The sequence below is a fragment of the Chrysemys picta genome, chromosome 2 (assembly GCF_011386835.1).
Source record: "Chrysemys picta bellii isolate R12L10 chromosome 2, ASM1138683v2, whole genome shotgun sequence".
Lineage (NCBI taxonomy): Eukaryota > Metazoa > Chordata > Testudines > Emydidae > Chrysemys > Chrysemys picta.
Genome location: NC_088792.1, coordinates 141,835,116 through 141,857,141, shown reverse-complemented (window position 1 = coordinate 141,857,141; position 22,026 = coordinate 141,835,116). Strand labels below are relative to the sequence as shown.

Genomic DNA, 22,026 nt, shown 5'->3' with positions numbered 1-22,026 from the left:
CCAGTTCTCTAATAAAGTAGAAGATTATAATGATACACAGAGGCTATACTTCGTGGACCAGGGGACCATGGATTCCTATTAGGCCACATTTTGGAACAGTAGAAGCAGAGGTGTGTTCAGTCTATCTCTCTACCACTTGAAAATTGTTCCTCTATACTGACATATTGTTGAGAACACAGATAGTCTAATATTAAATGAATGAAGCCCTAATTCAACAAAGTACTTAAGTACACGCTTAAATCCAATTTACTTCAATGGGATTTAAGCACATGCTTAAAGTTAAGCATGAATGCCAAGTGCATTGCTGAAAAGGAATGGACTCAATCGTGCTTAAGTACACTATTGAATTGGAGCCTCAGTCAGAGTTTCCAGTCTTCAGTTGTGGGATCAGATAAGCCACAACCTGATAGACATTTCTGTTGGGTTTATAGTTATTCTGCTGACATCTAAGTTATTTACTTATACTGTAAAGTCTCTGGTACAGGAATCTCTTTTTGTTGTGTGTGTGTGTGTGTGTAAAGGGCCTAGCACAGTGGTGGGCAACCCGCGGCTCACGGGCCAGACACGGTCTGTCAGGGTAATCCGCTGGCAGGCCGCCAGACAGTTTGTTTACATTTGCATGGCCGCCCGCAGCTTCCAGTGGCTGCAGTTAGCCGTTCCCAGCCAATGGGAGCTGCGAGAAATGGCACGGGCCACAGGGACATGCTGGCAGCTGCTTCCAGCAGCTCCCATCGGCTGGGAATGGTGAACCGCGGCCACTGGGAGCTGCGGGCGGCTGTGCAAATGTAAACAAATTGGCGGCCCACCAGTGGATTACCCTAACGGGCTGCGTGCAGCCCATGGGTCGCAGGTTGTCCACCACTGGCCTAGCACAATGGGACCCCAGCACTGAAAGGGACATTTAGACATTACCAAAGTACAAATAATAAATAATAGTAAAAACTGTATTTGCTCCATGGTGTCTTATTACTTTTCATTATAGCCCGACAATCCTAAACATATCCTCCCTATCCTTAACGTTTACACTTCTCAAATATTTGTATTGACATTTAACATTTAGTTAGTTAGTTAGTCCCCATTACACCTCTGGTGTTTAGGCCAGCGACAAAGCTCCTCTACTTCTGTCTGTTTATGGAAAGTCTTTCAGTGGTTCTCCAGCTGTGCCCCAAGTTTTTCAACTCAGCTTCCACAGCTCTTCAACATGTTGTTTTCGGGAGACCTCGTTTTCGCTTGCCTTCAGGTGTCCATCTTATTGCTATTCTGGTGATAGAATCAGTTTCCATGTGAAGCAAATGGGCAATCCATCTCCAATGCCTCCTAGTAATGATGGTGCTCATATCTTCTTGGCTGCACTGTTGAATAGGTCTTAGTTTGAGATTGTTTGGGGCCAAAGGATATGGAGAATTTTTCTGAGGCATGTTGTAATGAATGAAGACAGTTTGGACATGTCATACTTCCTCATTCCCCAGCATTCTGCACTATAAAGTAGTGTTGGAAGTATGCAGCTCTGATAAATCCTGTGTTTGGTTTTGGTGTTGTATTTATATATACATAAAGTGTACTTGAGAACTTAGAGACTAGCTTTACTCAGCAGCTATTAAAAAACCCAGATCTGCAAAACGTAGATGAAATTCTAATGGCTACAGCACACAGAGAACCTCTACCTTCCTGAAAGTGCTGGTAGCAGACTAACAGACTTTATAATAAGGCTTCACTGTTTCCATGAAAAAAAGAAGCTACTTACTATATGAAAGGCCAGGGAATGGATTGTGATTCATTTGTATTTTACTCCCTTGAAAAATTATCAAGGGATCATTCCATTGACCTTAAGAATGAAACTGGCGCCGAAGGAAACAGCATAGATCCTGAGAGGAGCAGAGATCCGCTACTGCTGCATTTTCCCCTTCAGATTGTCTTTTATATCTCACAGACAATCTCACAATATCAAAGACTTGAAATAAGGCAATATTACAATTCTAAAATTATTGGGTCTGGATGCATGTAATAAAAGAAACCAAGAGGGACAGCCAGAGGAGAGTTCAGGAGAAGGATAGTAACCAGTAGTTTGGACTTTAGGGAGGAGCTGTTTTGCACTGTGTAAAGGTTTTCAGAAAGAGATATGGAGATGCTACTGTAAATTCTCGTAATAAAGTAATTGGTGTTGGTAAACCTGAATATCTTCCTTACAGCACCATATGGGTCCCCAGATTTTTTGGTCCCTGATTTGGCAATCAGATGTGTAGAGTACAGTGGCACTGCAGAAACCCATTGACTCATTATTGTTAGAACATGCAGGATACTAGAAAAGTTTCCACACAGAGAAACTAGAAATCCATCGTAGGAACACAATATTTGTATCTGTAAATTTTGTGATGAAAATTGAACAGAGCAATATTATGTTTTGTGTTAACTTAATCTGTTTGGAAGCTGAATTCCAATCTTCTTTTGAGCAATCCAGATAGCTGGACCATATTCTGCTGACATTGAAATGTGTAAACAAGAGCAGAATTTGACCTCAATATCCTGAGTCTATTTAACAGAAAATTTTAAAGAACTACCTAAATGACTTAGGTATAACAATGAAGCATACTGGTACAGAACATTTTTAAATAAATTAAAACAGATGAGTTGAGTCCTGAGATTGCAATGAGTGTGGGTAGACACCCTGTGCCTGAATAGAATCCCAAGGAAGTCAATGGGATTCTGAAACGGTGCAGGTTTGCAACTGTTCATATCAAATTGCATTCCTACGCTTAATTTGTAAAGTATGTAATAGATATACTTTGGGTTCGTTTCCATTGTTTGCAATTAAATATTGTGTTAAAGTGCTGGCAAAATAAACAAACTAACTAAAAAAAGAAAAGCAAGAGTCTATCATTATTTTGCCTAGTGAAAGATATTGTCATTGTTGCTAGGGCAGATTAAGCACTCCACATCCAGAAGCTTCTGGAATTGGGTGTGGTAGTTTTGGGTATGCTCCAATCCAGGGATCGGCAACCAGTGGGAGCCGTGATTGGCCGAACCTGCGGACACAGCAGGTAAGGAAACCGGCCCAGACCGCCAGGGTGCTTACCCTGGTGGGTGCGTGCCAAAAGTTGCCGATCCCTGCTCCAGTCCAATAGGTTCCCTGTTGCTGGGGTCAGTCTCCATGAGGGCAAGCAGTCAGGGCAAATGCTTTGCAGAAGGCCAGGTTCCCTGTGAGAGTTGGGAGAAGCTGAGCCCAGGAGCAGAAAGCAGTCTGTTGTCCCTAACTCTGAAGCATTTTGCAGCAGGTTAGTGGTGATGTTAACTCTCTAACGGGGAAGCACGGGCAATGCTAATTATAGCACTATATACTTGGTCCTGCTAGTGAAGGCAGAGGGCTGGATTCAATGACCTTTCGGGGTCCCTTCCAGTTCTATGAGATAGGTGTGTGTATATAAAATGGAAGTTATTTTTCCCTCCCAGTTTATATATATAAAATGGAAAAATAACTTCAATTTTAATTGTATGCTTTGAATGTTTTGATTTTAGCCAAACTGTTCCAGTTAAATTGTCTCAGCTAGTCTGATTCACAAACTTTTCTTTAAATGTAGTAATGGGGAAAGAGTCATTTCTATTTTGCTATTCTCAATTCTGTATTTTCTTGTAACAGGTTTTTTTAAAAATCTATACACTTAACTGAGTGATTGGTTAATCAGTGAGCTGACTGGCTAGCAGTGATTGCAATAGAGAAAGAGTCTGCATGGATTCCAAGTGAAGTTTCCTACAAGCAAGTGGAGGGAAGATGTTGTTTTAGACTCAGCAGACTGTATAGATTTGATGATCAAAGACTGAGACTTAGGAGAACAAAACCTAAGCTTTTGGGAACTTTCAGTTTCTTCTCACTGAACTTCTGTGGGGACTGAACTGTTCAGATTTTAATTTGTTTTCTTTATTTATGTTTATGTATAACTGTGAAGGTAATGGCAATGGCTGTGGATTATAAAATAGCCATGTCATGCTGTAAAAATTAGATTGTTTGTTTCTTTCATCGTAAGATTTTATAAAGTTATTTAATTACATTTATTTCTTTAGTTCCCTTTGGGACTTGAATGTAGGGAGGTTGACCCTGTGTAATCTTTGCTGAAAATCCTTAGAGACTGAACTCTGGGTTTCCAGCTACTTTCTATGGGAGGAGTCGGTGGTGTTTTTTTTTTTTTTTTTTTTTTTTAAAGGCACTGGAGATGGGAAATGAAGTGAACTCTAGCCCACCCAAAGGTTACATTATGACATGTGGGTCACTAGTAGAGCTGCACCAAATTTTTTGGCCAAAACTTTTTTTCAGTGAAAAAACGCACATTTGGGTTGACCAAACTATTTCATGTCAATTTTGTCTAATTGTTCTGGTAAAAAAAAAAATCAGCAATGTTGAAACACTAATTTTGACATGTCCAAAATTAAATATTTCATGGTAGGGGTCTGAAATCACAAGGGGACTTAGGCACCAATCACAAAACAGAGATGATTCAAGTCCTTTCTCCTATGAATATTTAAACGAAGAGGAACAGCTTCAACAGGAGAGACTAAGAGAGACCCACCCCAGAATAGCTGGTACCCTGGAGGATGCTCACCAATGGGGTGAGGGGGATACTCCAGAGCAGGGATATGAGCCAGACTCACCCATATCTGAGGTGCGTGCACTAACCACTGGGCTTATGGGGGATGGCAGCACCATCACTATCTCTGTTATATGGATGGAACCTAACTTCCCTTTGTGAATTTAGCCTCCCCCCCCACCAAAAAAAAGGAAATTTGTGATTTGGACATGTGAGATATTGATATTTCTGATTTTTTTGTTATTTGACCAAACAATTAGCCAAAATCAAAACAAATTTGTGGGGATTCAAATCTGGTTCAGAGATAGCTCAGGTGACTTTGCTAATCACTGGGCTATTGGATTAAAGGTAGAGGAGAGGGGGCTACTCCTCTTCAGTTTTATGAATAGCACCTAAGTGCCCAGATGAATCTACCATTTCCTGTCAAATGGTCTTCATTTGTATTTTTGTAAAAACAAACAAAATCAAAACACAACTTTTTTTCAATTTTTTGGAACGGCTATCAAACCAAAAAATCAATTATTTGCACAGCTCTGGTCACTAGTAAAGCTTTACATAACGAAATATGGCCCTATCCTGCAAATATTTACTCGTGGGGTTAACTTTGCTCTTCTGAGTAGTGTATTGCAATCAATGCTACTACTCATGGCAAGGTATGTTTACCCTTGTGGTGGTATGTAGAGTACAGATGCAGCATGCCCAGCTAGCACGGGTAAAAATAGGAGGCTAGATGGTGAGGTACGGCTTATGCAGGTAGAGACATGCACAATCCTAGGGTATTTATACCCTACATGGTCATCATCACACCAAAGCAGAGCCTCCCCAGTCTATGCTGCCATTTTTACCAATATAGTATACCACTGCCTCCGCACTGCTGGAGCCTTCCCCCTACCAGAGCCAGTAGCTACACACTGCAGGGTGGACACAACCTGCCTTTCACTGTGGCATGTAGCTACACGTACTCTACATGCTGGACAAGGCTGTAATAAAGATAAGCTCATACATATGTGTTTACAGGATCTGGAGAACACACCTGTACTGTGGTGTTAAAAATTAAATTGTCTTAAAGCTTCTCTGTAATCAAAATAGGACATTTCTTATTACTGCTCAATAACGATTGAAATCAATGGAATGTCTAGACATTCACTCTGTGGAACCTTTTAACGTGCATAAAGATATGCATGTGTTTAAGAGTTTTTTGGATTGAGGCTTGTTTGACTGTAAAGAACGAACAGAATATGTGCTTTGTGATGCAGGTGTCTGCTTCACTAGTTGAAAAGTCAGAAAAGTGTTTGAAACACATACATGCAGGGAATAATGAAAACCCTTGGTTCAATGTTGAGTGAAGCCAGGAACTGCATTGAAGATGTGGTCTGGGGCTCCTTGAGAATCAAAAGACAACCACTGAATGTATACAAGTAATGAGGTATTTGGCAGAGGCCTTTCGATCTCTGAAAATAATCAATGGAAAGTTTGTTGCTTATTTATTGATGGTTGCAGGTGTTAAGAAGTTCTGTATACTTCAATAAGTTAATTAACAAAGGCTTTTGTCTCAGTAGACATATTTGAGTCATCAGTTTTAGAATACAGAGTTTAAAGTGCTCTGGAGCAGTAGACTTTTCCTCCTCCCCCCATGTATTTTGGGTTACTATATTCAGGTGTAAATGACTTATAAAAGTGGTATCAGCAGCAAGGCCTGAATATTGTTTTGTCAAGGACACACAGTATAGTATAATACTTTGCTACACTACAGCAAATAAAAATCTGTAAGTAGGGCACAATTTCTAATTTAGTGATAAGGGGATTTCAACAACAACTATACCATATTGAATATCTGGCACATAACTACCCACTCACAATTCAGAACTTGGACCTAATATACTATATAAATGATCACCCTTCTCACCCCATTTCCCCAGCTCCTTTTTTTTGCTGAGGATAAAGTAGGAGCTGCTACGTTTCCTGAGGTACAACCAAAACCCTGGAGATTTTTCTGTAAAAAGAAGTTATTAAAATAAATGGCTTGTGTACCCCACAGTATAACTCCCTAAGGTCACCTAGTTACATATTTTGAGCCCAATTTTCAAATTTGGATAACTAAATTAGATTGTTCAGTTACACACTGAATTGATTAGTGTAGTGCTTTGCATCGTAGCTGAGAAAAGGATCTCGCTTCAATTTTTTGAACAATGCTTTCTTAAAAAATAGATTTGGGGGGGGCTATTTTCATGTAAAATTGACAGTGAGCAGGTAGGGTTGCCAACTGTCTAATCGCACAAACCCAAACAACTTTTCCCCGTCCCCTGTCCCGCCTCTTCCCTGAAGCCATGCCCCTACCCCAGCCATTCTCACACCATCCTCCCTCCCTCCATCGCTCACTCTCCCCACCATCACTCACATTCACCGGCATGGATGAGGGTGTGGGAGGGGGTGTGGGCTCTGGGCTTCAGGATAGGGCCAAAGAGTTCGGAGTATGGGGGGGGAGTGCAGGATGCGGGCTCCGGCTGGGCGATGCTTACCTCAGGCAGCTCCTGGAAGCAACAGGGGCGGCCGGGGGCTCTGCACACTGATCCTGCCTGCAGGCACCGCTCCTTCAACTCCCATTGGCCGTGCTGCCTGGCCAATGGAAGCCGCGGAGCCAGCTGTCAGGGTGGGGACAGAGTGTGGCGCCTCCCTGATTGCCCCTGCGCCTAGGGGCCAAAGGGACATGCTGGCTGCTTCCGAGAGCCATGTGGGGTCAAGGGAAGTGTGCCGCTGACCAGACTTTTGGCCTATTAAAATCTCCCAGATTGATTTCAATAGCAACCAGGAGATTGAGAGCAATTCCGGGAGACTCCGACCTGGATGGCCCAGGTTGGTAACCCTGTGAGCAAGTTGGTAACCTCTAAATGAATGTGGGTGGGTGGGGGCGGGGGTTGGGATCCCCTTATAGAACTTGGATGAAGGACATCTCACTAAACCCTAAACTACAGCATGATGAATGGCCTTGCAATAATATTATATAGTTTATTGTAATTGTTAAATGAATGTGGTTAATATAAAATACAGATACCAATACAGTGTATTATTGTATGAAGTGTCATAAATGAAGCAATAATAGGCCTGGGATTTTTAACTGACATACTTAGGCTCCAACTAGGATTGCCAGGAGTCCGGTTTTCAACTGGAACTCCTGGTTGAAAAGGGACTCTGGTGTCTCTGGTCAGTACCACTAACCGGGCCATTAAAAGTCCGATTGGCGGTGCAGCAGGGCTAAGGCAGGCTCCCTGCCTCCCTGGCTCTATGCAATTCCCCGGAAGCGGCCGGTATGTCTGGCCTCTAGGTGCAGGGGTGATCAGGGAATCTCCACATGCTCTCCCTACCCCCAGTACTGGCTCCGCAGCTCCCATTGGCCAGAAATCGCATCCAATTGGGAACTGTGGGGGCAGCACACACCATGCAGAGCCACCTGGCCATGCCTCCGCCTAGGGGCCGGACATGCCAGCCACTTCTGGGAGCAGCGCAGAGCCAGGGCAGGCAGGGAGCCTGCCTTATCCCCGCTGCGCCGCCGACTGGGAGCCGCCTGAGGTAAGCGCCATCCAGACAGAGCCCGCACCCTAACTCCCTCCCAGACCCCAGACCCCAACCCCCCTACTGCAGCCCAGGGCCTCCTCCAGCACCCCAAACACAACTGACTTTAATTTTCTGACCATAAAATACAACCTAGATTCTCTAAATGTTAAAATAATCTTTGTCATCGCTAAAATGTCAACTGCATGAAAAACATGCATGCCGTAGTCTCAACTTCCATTTGCAGCAATGAACTTTTACTTCTAATGAGGCATTTCGAAGAAAGAAAAAATGAAGGATGGATATATAGACAATTAATCCCATAGCCTTATATTACAAGGAACTAGGGGGGGAAATATGTAATTAGCTTTCAACTTTGCCAAACTCACTGTTAAAGATTTCCATTTTTAGATATGTTTAGAGATTAACTGTTTAGTTCCTCATTAGTATGGAATATTAAACTGTTTTATAAGCTATAGATCTCTTAGCTCAGCAATTACTGCTATTTTGAAAGGAAATTATGTAAAAATGGCACCTACTTACAGAATAAACATGCTTTTCATGTATATTCAGTCACATCTTGTTCTTTTAGTGGTAAATATAAAGTTAGACTATTGTCTCTAGCTACCAAGTGAATAGCATGAAGCATACTCTCCCCTGCCAATCATGACCAGAATTTTTCACTAAAAGCCAGGTACAAGGCCAATCATTTACACCTGTACAACTCCACTTAAGACAAGGGGGTTGCATTGGTGTAACTGAGGGCATAGCTTGGCCTGCAGAACCTTAATTATAGGTGATACTTAAGAAGGAAAGGACTAGTTTGACTTGCAGATTTCCGGTTGAGTGTATAGGACTGGCGGATGGGGCGGTGGATTCTGCATCTCTTGAAATTGTCAGATGAAGACTGAAGGTCTTTCAGGAACATATGTTTTAGTCAAACACAAGTTGTTGGCTCAATAGGAGGAAATATGAATGAAATTATATGGCTTGTATTATATAGGATATCAGACTCAGTGATCTAATGGTACCTTCTGGCCATAAAATCTATGAATATGCCATTGTTATAATCAATCTTCAGAATACAACCAGACTTTGTAATTAACCCGATAAGTCTGACTTAAATCAACATAGGGTAGGGAGGATAAAACTATAACAATAACTTCCAATAACAATGGAAGAAGATTATGTCTCACATTGTTTAGGATATTCACTACCAAATGTTGATTTGCGAAAAATTTGCCTTTGCTCTTAGTAGACATAAGACAAAAGCACAGTACTCTAGCTAACCTTTTTACTATGAATCAGGCTTCACATTAATTTAGTTTTCCTACCTCCAGTGAAAAGATGTTTGATAATCTACGATGTGTTTATGATGTGGGCACTAAAGAAAATGCTGCCATTTTCCCCATTAATCATTTCATCTATTGAATTCTTTGACAGAACAGAAGAAATGTAACTAAACATTTAATTTTAATTAAAATAAAACAGAATGTACAATTCAGAAAACCTCCATGCTCTGTTTATGCTTGGGGAAAATAGCAAACATATGTTTGTTTCATTGCTTGTCACCAATCAATATAAGGGTACTTTTTGTTGCCTATGCATCTACAAAAACATACTAACATTGTTTGCAATTCTCACTAATCCTAAAGTAAGCTAAATAGCACAAGAAACAAAAAAAATAGTATTAAAAATGCTTCCCCACTTATGGAAAGCATTTTTTTAAATCTCAATAAACAGCAGTATTTCAATTACTTTTTTTTTTTCTAACTAGGAGAATGCTGTTGTCTGGCAGAACTGGAATGTTTTCTTCTGGTAAAAGCAGGAAATAGGAATTACTCTTAATTTCTTGACTTCTGTTTCCAGTTCTGAAACTGATTCATGGTGTGACTTCAAGAAAATCCCATAAACTCTTGGTGCTTCAGTTGTTCATTTGAGCTCTTCATATGAAAGTGCAAATGAGCCAAGTGTTAAGATTTTGGGGACTCCCAAGAAGGTGGGTTTTGTATACCTTCCATCCGCTCAGTTTTTCTTTCTTCCCAGAAGACTGCTCTGTCTCCTTCTTTTTTCTGCCTTGGCCTGAAATTAGGTTCACCCAAAGCTAATGGAACGAGTGTACTCAGACAATAATAGAATCCATGCCCTTGTTCTAAATGTGATTGTCCCACAAAGTGGATTCATTAACAATTTAGACATCTTAACAGTGGGTTTAGCACTTCCAAAGGCCAGTTGTGGTACTATATTAGTGCAAAGTGCTATTACAAGTTAGCAGTATCCATGAGTATAGGTTGCGAAACGTGACACATTTTCTTTTTTTAACTTTTTCTTTTTAACGCATAGATCCTGTAGAGTTTCTCACATGGCAGCAATGGATTTATTTTTCAATGTTTTATGAAAGTTTTCCTAAGATTAAAGAAGGTAGTAGTGCCTGGAATAATAATAGCAATGGGAACCCTAAGTACTCCTCTGGAGTGAGAGAACTTTTCCAAGTCTCAAAGCAGATTCTATCCTGTAAAAAAGTGGGGCAAAATAGCACTTGGAAGTTTTTCTTTTCCTTAACACTGCTTCGTCATGTTTCACCAGTTTAGTTTCAATGAAATGAACACTCACAGATCAATAGAAATTTTTTCATCTTACTACATTTCAGAATTCTCACTTTCAATCCATATCCAGTGTATTGCTGAGTTTATGCTAGAGTTACTTTGTGCTGGTCTACTGTCTTATAGGACGTTCATCATATCCCTTAAAGCTATGTCATTCCTGAACACAGGCATTAGAAGAGACTTTCTGTTTAGAAAGTTCTTCATGTTCAGAATCCTGATTGTTACATAAAATGTGTCACTTGATGAAAATATACATTCAACTTTTGACTAAACATCTGCAGATATTTGTTGGCCAACATTCAGTCATCTTCTCCATAATTTGGTGGTTCTGACATACGCAGAAATGTAAGTGGTTTATTTTGTATTGTTTAGTTTATTATTGAAATAAATGTTGAGTGCTTGTGAAAGGGGTGAAGTTTACAACACTAGAAACAAAACGTGTCTATTTAGAATTGAAAAACAAAATTGGAAAATTGGTCTGAAATCACCAAGATGAAACTCAGTAAAGACAAATGCAAAACACTACACTTAGAAAGGAAAAATCAAATGCACAGGTACAAAATAGAGAATAACTGGCTAGGCAGTACTGTAGAAAAAGATATGTGAGTTATAGTGGATCACAGATTGAATATGAGCCAACCATGTGATGCAGTTGAGAAAAAGGCTACTATCATTCTGGAGTGTATTAAAAGGAGTGTTGTATGTAAGACCCAGGAGGTAATTGTCCGCTCTGCTTGGCACTGGTGAGGCCTCAGCTGGAGTCTTATGTCCAGTTTTGAGTGCCACACTTTATGAAAGATGGGGACAAATTGGAGAAAGTCCAGTGGAGAGCATCAAAAATGATAAAAGGTCTAGAAAACCTGACCTAAAAGAAAAGGTTAAAAAATGGGCATGTTAAGTGTTAAGGAAAAAGACCCAATAACTGGGGTGGAGGGGATGATAAGTCTTCATATATGTTAAAGGCTCTTTTAAAGAGGGTGGTGCTCAAATGTTCTCTTTATGCACTGAATGCAGGAAAAAAAAGTAATGGGCTTAATCTGTAGCAAGGGAGATTTAGGTTAGATATTAGGAAAAAAAATTCTAACAATAAGGTTAGTTAAGTACTGAAATAGGTTTTCAAGGGAAGTTGTGAAATTCCCATCATTGGAGGTTCTTAAGAACAGGTTAAACAAAAACCTGTCAGGAGTGGTCTAGGTATACTTGGTCCTGCCTCAGCACACGGGATGGAATAGATGACCACTTGAGGTCCCTTCTAGCTCCACATATCTAAGATTCTATGAGTTACAGATATTTAAGAGACAGGAGAAGGTCAAGATTCCTCCACAGAGCATTATAAATGTCCTTGAAATGAAGGGGCCACCAATAGAAGTGAGATAAGTTATCTCCATGACCATTTAATCCTTTGTCCAACAAGTATGGCTAGTTGATATCAGCTGTAATTGATTTTCATGAAGTTATCATTTGTCCTGTAAAAATTGGTCTGAAACCACCAACTCCTGCCCCTTAGGTGACTATGCAGCTTTTACATGTTAAGATTTGCTCAGTGCTGACCTGAAGTGAATTGAAAGAAATGCCAGAGAGGTGATAGATTCTGTATCTCATTATCATTCACATGAGCCATCCAATTCCACTATTACACGCTTACCTTGAAAACAAAATTTTGAAGCCAGATTGTTTATTATATGCAAATAGAATATATAAATAACTAGCAGTATCACTCTCTGGAAAGAGTTGGTCTGTGAGTTAGCATTAATGTCAGTATATCAGAGATTATTTCTTTTGGCTCTGTTAGTTTAGAAGAGCATAAGTGTAGATTCACAAAAATTCTTAATCTCCTTCTGTAAGCCCTACTCAGTTACTTGAAAGTATCCCTAATAAACAGCAGTCATTGCTATTATATATTGTTAAGGATATTTTGGTTTCATGGGAGACGTCTCAATTAAGGGGGCTTCCTGCTTAGGTGTATCCTGACTAAGTGCAGGGTACAGTATTTACTAATATGAAGAGTAAAAGAGTAGGCAGAAAGATGTCTTGACATGTGAGTCAGACACAGCACTGTCTCTAGTTGTGTCTTCTCGTTTTTCTCACTTTCTTCCATTCAGTATGTACAATGATGCAGAAACTCAGGCTTTGTCTACACTAGTAGAAACGCTATAGGACCGCTGTAGTTTAGTTACTTACTACGGTGATGGGAGGGGGTTCTTCCATTACTGAAGTAAGTGCACCTCTCTGAGAGCTGGTAGCTAGGACGACAGAAGAATTCTTCTGTCAACCTCGTGGTGTCTACACCAGAGCTTAGGTTGCCTTACCTATATTTCACAGAGTGTGAAATTTTTCACAGTCCTGAGCAATGTAGTTAGGTCAGCCTAACTTTTTAGTGTGGATGAGGGCTCAGTAAAGGAAATGGCACTTCTATTTTCCTCCCTCTAGCTGAGATGCTTTCATATTCTCTGTACTTTGCAACTGAAGAGGGAATTGTTGAGTTCATAATTCGATGGGAACAGGTAGTTGCATGGCATGTGCAACTTTGTTTTCTACATGTCCAGGGAGCATGTTTTGCCTGTCGTTTTATGGAATACTAAGGGGAAATGGGCCCTCGTGTCACTCATTGTCTGTGATTAGCAACTATTATTGGTATAATTCTATTTAGCAACAGCTGTTGTTGTTTTGTTAGAAAACACTCCAGTGGTATTAGATGTATAGGGAGCCAAGGCAGCATCAGCAACATCACCATTGGCTTGAGTTTTGTTGGCTGTTGCAGAATTTGCAAATCTTTTATAAATAGTTTCTTTTTAGATTCAAACTTTAAAAGAAACTTTTAAAAAGAAATATGGAGGGCCAGATGAGGAAGGGGACCAACCAGCGGGGACTTATGTAAAATGAAATGCTTGTCTGAATCAATTTCCCAGTGGACATGTTACCAAACCTTTTTATAAAAAAATCCACTGCCACAATTAGCACTAACTGGCATCCTTGTAAGCAGTCTCAGTCAGGAGTTTGAGGATTATGAGATTATAGAGAATTAACCATCCTCTTGCTTGATAGGATGAACATTCCAGAACAAGGTAGAAGACTGTTACTGTGCATAGTATATATTTACTGTGGTTATATTGAAGTGTTCGTTCTTTAAGGCAATTGTTTTGATATCTGTAAGAGTATCTATAATCAACAAATAATGTTTGTATTAATTTTAATGTGATCCTATATCTCTTGTGTAACTTTTCATTAGTCTGACAGTTGTGGAAAATTGTTTCATGTCCAGTCTTACTGGCACGAACACAAGGATTCATAGTTTCATTACAAGGATTATGTCTATTAAAGGGCTATATTCAGTCCATTTTTGTCCAATAGTCTTTATGGGTTTCAAAGGCTTTCAAAACACAAAGGATAAAATTTACAAATCAGTGTGCTTAGAGTGAGTCTCCTAAATCCCTATGTAACCCCACCATTCCTCCCTGGGTTACTCGGTAACAGGCACCACTCACCTGATGTTGTTGACATTAAAGGAGGTCCTGAGTATCCCAGTGGTGATGTTGGATAGGTGGGAATCCTCCATCCATCCCTCTGCTGCCATCCTTTTATTTGTAGAGGAAATTGAAATTGGCGGTCCACCTGGCTGGGCCTGTACACACTCAGTAGTGTACAGTGGGAGCCTCCAGGAATAAACCTGAGCTGATCTGGGCAATTGGCTTAATTCAGAAATACAAATGATAAATAATATATACCCAATATGCACTTAGATTAGAATTAAGACACCTTTAAAAATTTAAGAAAACATGATATAACAGACTGAGATTAAATGTCACCACTAATTTAAATCGGGAAGGAGGCAGTTCAACAAATCAATTAACAAATATAGTTTACAGTAATAAATTAAGCTTATATAATTTGCATGTACATTGCCATCATTTACCCCACCCGGATTGTACACTTCTCTGGATTTCAGAGTTATAAACACTTGTGTGGGCACACTTGGAGATCTTGAAACTGGAGACAGCTCTCCATTGATCCAGTGACTCAATCCAGCCAAGGGAACAAGCTGCACAACCCCTCTGAAGATTGGAGTTGTTTTAAACAAATGTCAGCAACCCTGGGTTCTGGTTTGATGAGAAGACCACTCTGCCTCTTCTCAGACTCAGATCACCTCTTAGAGTCTCTTTGCTGTTTCCCCCTTCCCTTGCAAGTACTTTCTCAAACAACGGGGGGTGGTTACTAACACTGCCTTCACCTCAGGCCTACCTCAGTCAGCTGTAGGCACAGCAACAGTCTTTGCCTTGGCTCCAGTGAAGCCACCAACCACCACTGAATACTCAGCTCAATCAAAGCCCCAATGGGCTCTCAGCAGCAGCTTCTGGCTTCCTAACAACAGTTAGCAGCAGCTCCTGGTATGGACAGAGCTCCACACAACAAGCTCAGCTCCTCTCCCAAAATGGAGCCCACCACACAGGAAGTCTCTCTCTCTCTCTCTCTCTCTCTCTTCCCCCCCTCTCCAAGGCATCATGGGAGTTATGGTCTCCAAGGTTGGATTGCAGCACAAAGGATCTTCCCAAATGGAACACTCCCAATTAAGTTCAGAGGCCCCTTTAGTATAGGGTGCCTACACCTATTTGGACCCCTAAATAAATGTGTCCTGGTTTTCAGGAGTGACAATCATCTGGTAATCCATGGGAACTGCAAAAGCTCAGTACTTATGAAAATTTTACAAACTCGGATGTGAAAATGTTGACCAGAGACTTTGGAGGATCTCTGCACTAGCTGTGGTTACTATTTTCACTGATTATTTTTCCTCTTTTCTCTTGCTCGAGGCTAAGTTTGGTTCTAGACAAGTAGTAGGTTGGAGAGATGAAACTTCAGTGAGAAATGTGAAATGCCAAGTTGAGACGAACTTCAGTGTGAAGCATGTGTTAGGTATTTTGAGTAGTGATATCAAATCCATGCCCCTCATGTCTTCTTAGATAGGGCCGGCTCCAGGAACCAGTGAAGGAAGCAGGTGCCTGGGGTGGCCAATAGAAAGGGGCGGCACTCCGTCCATTGCTGGGGCGGCACATCCGGGTCTTCAGTGGCAATTCGGCGGTGGGTCCTTCACTCCCTCTCTTCACTCGTCGGTGGCACTTTGGCGGTAGCTCAATTGGTTTCTTTCTTTTTTTTTCCTTCGCCGCTTGGGGCGGCAAAAAAGCTGGAGCCAGCCCTGTTCTTAGAATAATTATTCTTTTATTATTTCTACAGAACCCAAAGTGTGGTATGTACTTTCTAGACAAATAAAATATACTCCAAGTCCTAAAGAAATATAGGTTAGGGGAGAGATGCATGGTCTGTTCCAAAGCTGTGATGAGTGTGCCTGCAACGTTAGGGCCTTTTTTGCACTGAGGTCAATGGAAGAACGCCCAATGGGTTGCCAACCCTCCATGAATGTCCTGGAGTCTCCAGGAGTTAAAGATTAATCTTTAATTAAAGATTAATATGTCATGTGATGTAACCTCTAGGAATATGTCTAACCAAAATTGGAACCCCTTACTCCTATTGATTTTAATGGGGGCAGTATTAGGCCCATAGTAATCTTTCATGGAGGTGGTACATTAATGTATACACTATACTATAGTAGTATGTAAAAAGACTTTAAAGAGTATTATTATTTGTACTATGTTAGTTCCCAGAGGTCCTAATCAGGATACAGGCCTCATCATGCTAGGCGATGTCAAAACTCAAGGGAAAATACTGTCTAGAGGACCTTAGAATTTAATTAAAACAATATACAATAAATATGAATATCAAACAACAAGATGAGGGTAATAATAATTAGTGACCATCCCACTGAAATGGTCTGCTGTACATTGACATCTACTGTTTTGCTGTTGTGTATGTCAGTAACTTGGCAAGGTCTTGTAAATGGGGATGAATGGGTTAAAAGTGTTGATGACATAAGAAGTAAGATAATGAAAGGAGAGAGACATCAGTATGACAGACAGACGTACAGATGTGGCTGGCTGTTCTTATGCATTAGAGCAGAGGACAAAAAATATGGTGGAGTCCAGTCAAACATTTTGCCCTGCCCACAACCATGAAAAACACTATTATTTAAAGAGCTAGTTTGCCATCTCTGAAAATGAATGAATCTCATTCCTTTTCGTGTGTTAAAGTAGATTGATGCTAAAACAACAAAAAGGCCTCATGTGACTGCTGAAAAGAAGGAATAATTTCTAACTGTTCTTGTAAAACTGGAAAGTTTCAGCTAAAAAAAATAAGCGGGGGGGGGGGGGAGGGAGGTGGGCTTTCCCTGGTGTTAATGTCATATTAACAGTAGAAACCTAGAAGCAGTGGTGAGATCCTTGGCAACAAAAGTGTTAAGTTTCTTTGTCTGCTGCTGTACACAGTACAAATAAAAAAAAATGTTAAGTTGAACTGGCAGCATCATTCTGCCAATGATTAGCCTTTCTGAACATCCCCGAGGTGCTGGCAGTTTGCAATCTGTAAATGACCCTGATTTGTTATTACCTTATTTACTAATGAAAGATTCAGTCTTTTTATAACTGTTTTAATATTAGCTGAATGATCTGTTTTCAAGCAGTTAACTGCAAGATGATCAATACATTTAGCATAATAAGCGACAGCAAAGAGAGACCAGATAAATTAGAACTATTCTGCAAATAGTTAACAAAATCTGTTAAACCAGGGATGGGTGAACTTTTTGGCCCAAGGGCCACATCGGGGAATAGAAATTATTCAGCAGGCCATGAATGCTCACAAAATTGGGGTTGGCATGCGGGAGGGGGTGAGGGCTCTGGTTGGGAGTGTGGGCTCTGGGGTGGGGTTGGGGATGAGGAGTTTGGGGTGTAGCAGGGTGCTCTGGGCTGGGACCGAGGGGTTCAGAGGGGGATCAGGGCTGGGGCAGGGGTGCAGGAAGGGGTGTAGGTTCTGGCTGGGGGTGCGGGTTCTGGGGTTGAGCTGGGAATGAGAGGTTTGGGGTGCAGGAGAGTGCTCTGGGCTGGGATTGAGGGGTTTGGAGAGCGGGAGGGGGACCAGGGCTGGGGGTTGGGACATGGGGAGAGGCTCAGGAGTGCAGGCTCTGAGCAGTGCTTACCTCAACAAGTTCCCGGAAGCAGTGGCTTATCCCTTCTCTGACTCCTAGGCTTGAAGCGGCCCCCCACCTCTCGGAGCTGGGTCATGGCATGGCTTCCGGGAGCCGGAAGGTGAAATACTGCATGTTTTCTTTTTTAATGTAAACTAACAGGATTAGTGCTGTAGTGAAGAGCTGCATGTTCTACTTCACAAATAGAAACCTCTATTTCAGTGTTACTCTTAGAAGTACTGTATAACAAGCCCTTACACTGGAAAATACTAAAAAGCACAGGTTTTTTTGTGATGATTGGCACAGTCTCATGAGTTCACAAAAGGAACTTTCTGAATGTAGTCTGCAGGAGGAGTTTCTACCTTTTGAGAATTAAAAAGTACAGGAGCCTACTGGACTCTTGAGATAAAATTATGTATAGAATTACTTGAACGTGATATGCCTAAATTTCCCTGGGAATACCTCTGATAGTACTGTCACAATCCAGGACAGTAATTTTATCTTTCATATTTCAGTAGTAGGTCTTTCATGAATTCTGGATTAGATTCATAGGTAGGTACGTATCACTTAGGTATGTATATATCACTCAATGAAAGGATTCTTCCAACACGCTCGAAGTAATACAAGTAGGAACTTGGCATCCGCAATGCCAGTTCTCTCAGTCTCAGAGATTAGTGCAGTAATAAATTCCAGTGACTGACAGGGCCGGCTCCAGGCATCAACCCACCAAGCTTGTGCTTGGGGCGGCACCTGGAGGGGGGCGGCGCGGCGCGGTGCTCCGGCTCCGGCCGCCGGGGAGAGCAGAGCTGCGACTGGGCTCCCCGCCCTCCCCGCGGCACTCCGGACTCGGGGAGAGCGGAGCCGCGACTGGGCTCGCCGCCCTCCCCGCGACGCTCCGGACGCCGGGGAGAGCGGAGCCGCGGCGGGCTCGCCGCCCTCCCCCGGTGCTCTGGCCGCCGGGGAGAGCGGAGCCGCGGCGGGCTCCGCCCTCCGCTCTGCCCTCCTCCCGGGGCTCCGGCCGCCAGCGGAGCCGCGGCAGGCTCGCCACCCTCCCCCCGGTGCTCCGGCCGGTCGGGGAGAGTGGCCCGCGGCCAGGCTCGGCGCCCTTCCCTGCCACGCTGTGGGGGGGGAGTGGCGGGAGGGCGGTGGGAGGCTTTTTTGCCTGGAGCGGCAAAAAAGCCAGAGCCGGCCCTGGTGACTGATATATTATATGTTTTTCTGCAATCATCTTTGAGCACCTCACACAAATTACTTGATTTTATATAGGCGGGCTGTTCGCTCCCTTTGATTCTCCTTATAAACTTCAGAGTGGAAGAAGAGTCTGAAATGCAGACTGTCCCTTTCCTCTCATGAGCCCCTCTAATAATTCCAAAATGTTCAGAACATTTCTAATCATTTTATACCAGTGCATCTTGCTGTGCTCCCTGTAAACTTTTTACATTGATGTTTCCTGAGAGAAGTCTGTATAATGTCAGAAAACATGGAGTCAGGTATCCGAGGGGTAGCCGTGTTAGTCTGGATCTGTAAAAAGCGACGAGTCCTATGGAACCATAGACTAACAGAAGTATTGGAGCATAAGCATGCATGCATGCATCTGACGAAGTGGGTATTCACCCACGAAAGCTTATACTCAAATACATCTGTTAGTCTATAAGGTGCCACAGGACTCTTTGTTGCAGAAAACATAGAGATCCTCAACTTGTAAACTCTCTTTATGGAATTTGAATACTGCTCTTTGGTATTATCAGTAGTCCCCTCTGCATGTCATCCTAGTGTACTACTCAGTACAGTAGCAAATGCCTGTTGATTTGCATTATGAATGTCCAGCGGATGTGCTTAGTTCTATCTTAGCCAGTGAAAACCACTAGGGAAGACTTACAATTTTGTTTTCAAGTCTGTCCCCAGGTTGCATATTGGTGGCATCTCAACAAATGCTTCAGAGGCAGACAGGCAGGCAAACATTTTGTCTCTTATCACTAAAGGCAGTGAAATATACCGAGTACAGCATTTCTAGAGAATGTCTTAGTGTGATTTGTGATCTGTATCACCCATTAAAGAGTAAAATGTTTGGTTTGTTTGTTTTGTTGTGCTTTGCTTTGTTTTTTTTCACACACACACATCCACTCCTACCCCTTTGTGATGGGGGAGATTTGAAACACAGCAACAACAAAAAGAGCTGAATTAAAAACAAAAAATCTGAATCTGGAGAAAGATAAAACCTGGTTTGTTCAGAACTGAAGCTTCATGAGAGAGGGCATGCAGAAATACTGAACATTAAAGCATTGATTCAGATGTGCTGCTGTTGCAAGCCAGAGGACACACAAATAGCGGATGGAAACAGTTTCTGTTTCACTTCCTTCTGAGTTTAGATTTCTCAAATCCAAACTCCTAACTCCTTTTGGCTTCAATATTTCTCCACAAATTTTAAAGTTACGTCTTTAAAATGTACATCCCAAAGACACAATTCTGCTACTCCCTGCATTTAATTCAGGATATTGGTGTTTAGTCCAATTACATTACATTGTAGAATTTCTCATGCCATCTCTCCTTTATCCAGTCTAGAGCATCTGCATTTTTTTGTTTCACTATGAGATTATTTTCTCTCCTATTTTTCCTCCTTGTGTAACTTCAGCATATTCAGTTTCATCTGTCCACCCATCCCAGTTCATGCTGCTACCCAGAAGCTAAAGACAGGATCTCTGACTGCCAACAGTCTGTGTGCCAGAGTTGCCACTTATATGGTAATTACATTTCTTATGGATTGCCCACAGCAGGTTGGGTAAGCAGCATCTGGCACTTGTTTACTCCGTTATCTAAAACCTGGATCAGGCCAATGCTATTTATCTTGGGGTGGATGGGTATGTCTGTGTTTGGACTGAAGGTGTTAAAGAAGACACGGATTCTGGAATAAATTTTTCATGAAGCCAGCGTGTCCTGACACAGAGCTGTCTGAGGCAACAAAATACCTACAGAGTTTCAGTTTATAGTAGAATAATGTAAAGAAGGGTGTGTTGAATGGCAGAAAATCCATATCTATTCTTCTTTAAATATATAGTGCTGACCTGGAGGGGGTGAGCTATCTGTGCCCTGGCAAGACTGGAATAAGACATTAAAGGACATCACTCAAATTGAATCTCTCAGCCACCATCAGATCGTGTGGATCGCTGATGAATGAGCCAGCAGTTGAATGTTTAGCTGGCTGTGACGACTTTGCACCGAAATATGAAAATTTATTACCAGGTTGCCAACCAATGCCTTACTGTGTGCTTTCCCTTGTACACTCCTTCTGTGCACTCCCAATCCATCTGACAGCCAAGCCCCTTCTTTCTGCTGCCCCCTCCCTCTCCTGTACTGAATTTATGGGCTAACTGCCACAGAGCTGTCATTTTTCCAGAGCTCTAGTACTAAAGGGTTCTTTTTTTGCAGTGATGCTGATGCTGAGCTAAGATATATGTTTTCTTTTTTTATGTTTCATGCAAGATGACTTTGCTGAAAGGGCTAAAGGGGGACCAACACTGTACGCTCTAGAATTTGCACAGCCCTGAAGTGCTTAAGAAAGAAAAACAAGGGGGGCAAAAAGGAGAGAGAGAGGGAGAGGATCAGGCAGACAGGCAATGCCAGCCAATCAGAGAAGCTCTCATGAACTGCAGAAGCAGAGCATATGAGCTGAGGGGTTTGGAGGTACACAGAGCTGGAGTCGTGTGCCTCTCTGAGGACTGGGAGCAGCTGTGCTGCGAGCACTGAGAAAAGTCCCCATTTGCTTCTTATAAATTAAGTTCCTTGTCACCAGTTAGGGCAAGTCAGCCAAGGTAAGGCTTAAATAAAATGACACTTTAATATGTAGCAACATTAATATTTCTGGACTATGGTGCTGCTAACACAGTCTTCTAACCAGTGTCAACAATATTTTGTGAAATATTACTATAGCAGTGAATCCACAGCCTATAATATGCTTATCTTAAAGTTAACTCTTATGTGTAAGTCATACCCTTGTGATATTTTAGAATTGTGTTTGCTTATCCAAGAATATTGTAGTGCAGCCTACAAAATATAAGCATAACAATATAGCTGTGTTCTCTGTGTGCATTTATCTGTGAATGTCTGAACAATACCTACATTTCTGCTGTATAACTTGTGAGAAAAATGTGCAGATGCATTTTAATGGTGATCACATTCATATGCTTTAGATCAGAACTTATTTATATATGTACCTAAATATATATAAAAA

At 41.7% G+C, this 22,026-nt stretch overlaps 1 protein-coding gene across 9 annotated transcripts in view; it reads left to right on the top strand.

Annotated features, from left to right (window-relative positions):
- CDH18 (cadherin 18) overlaps positions 1 to 22,026 on the top strand; it is an 896,035-nt gene that overhangs the window by 474,320 nt on the left and 399,689 nt on the right. For 2 of the 9 annotated variants that reach the window (XM_005290208.5, XM_042859887.2), the window contains exon 1: positions 21,453 to 21,607. The exons of 6 other annotated variants lie outside the window; for them this stretch is intronic. The gene's annotated coding sequence lies outside the window, so the exon portion shown is untranslated. Of the gene's footprint in view, positions 1 to 21,444; positions 21,608 to 22,026 lie in introns of those variants that run through there. One more of the 9 variants, XM_065584268.1, reaches the window with a different exon arrangement.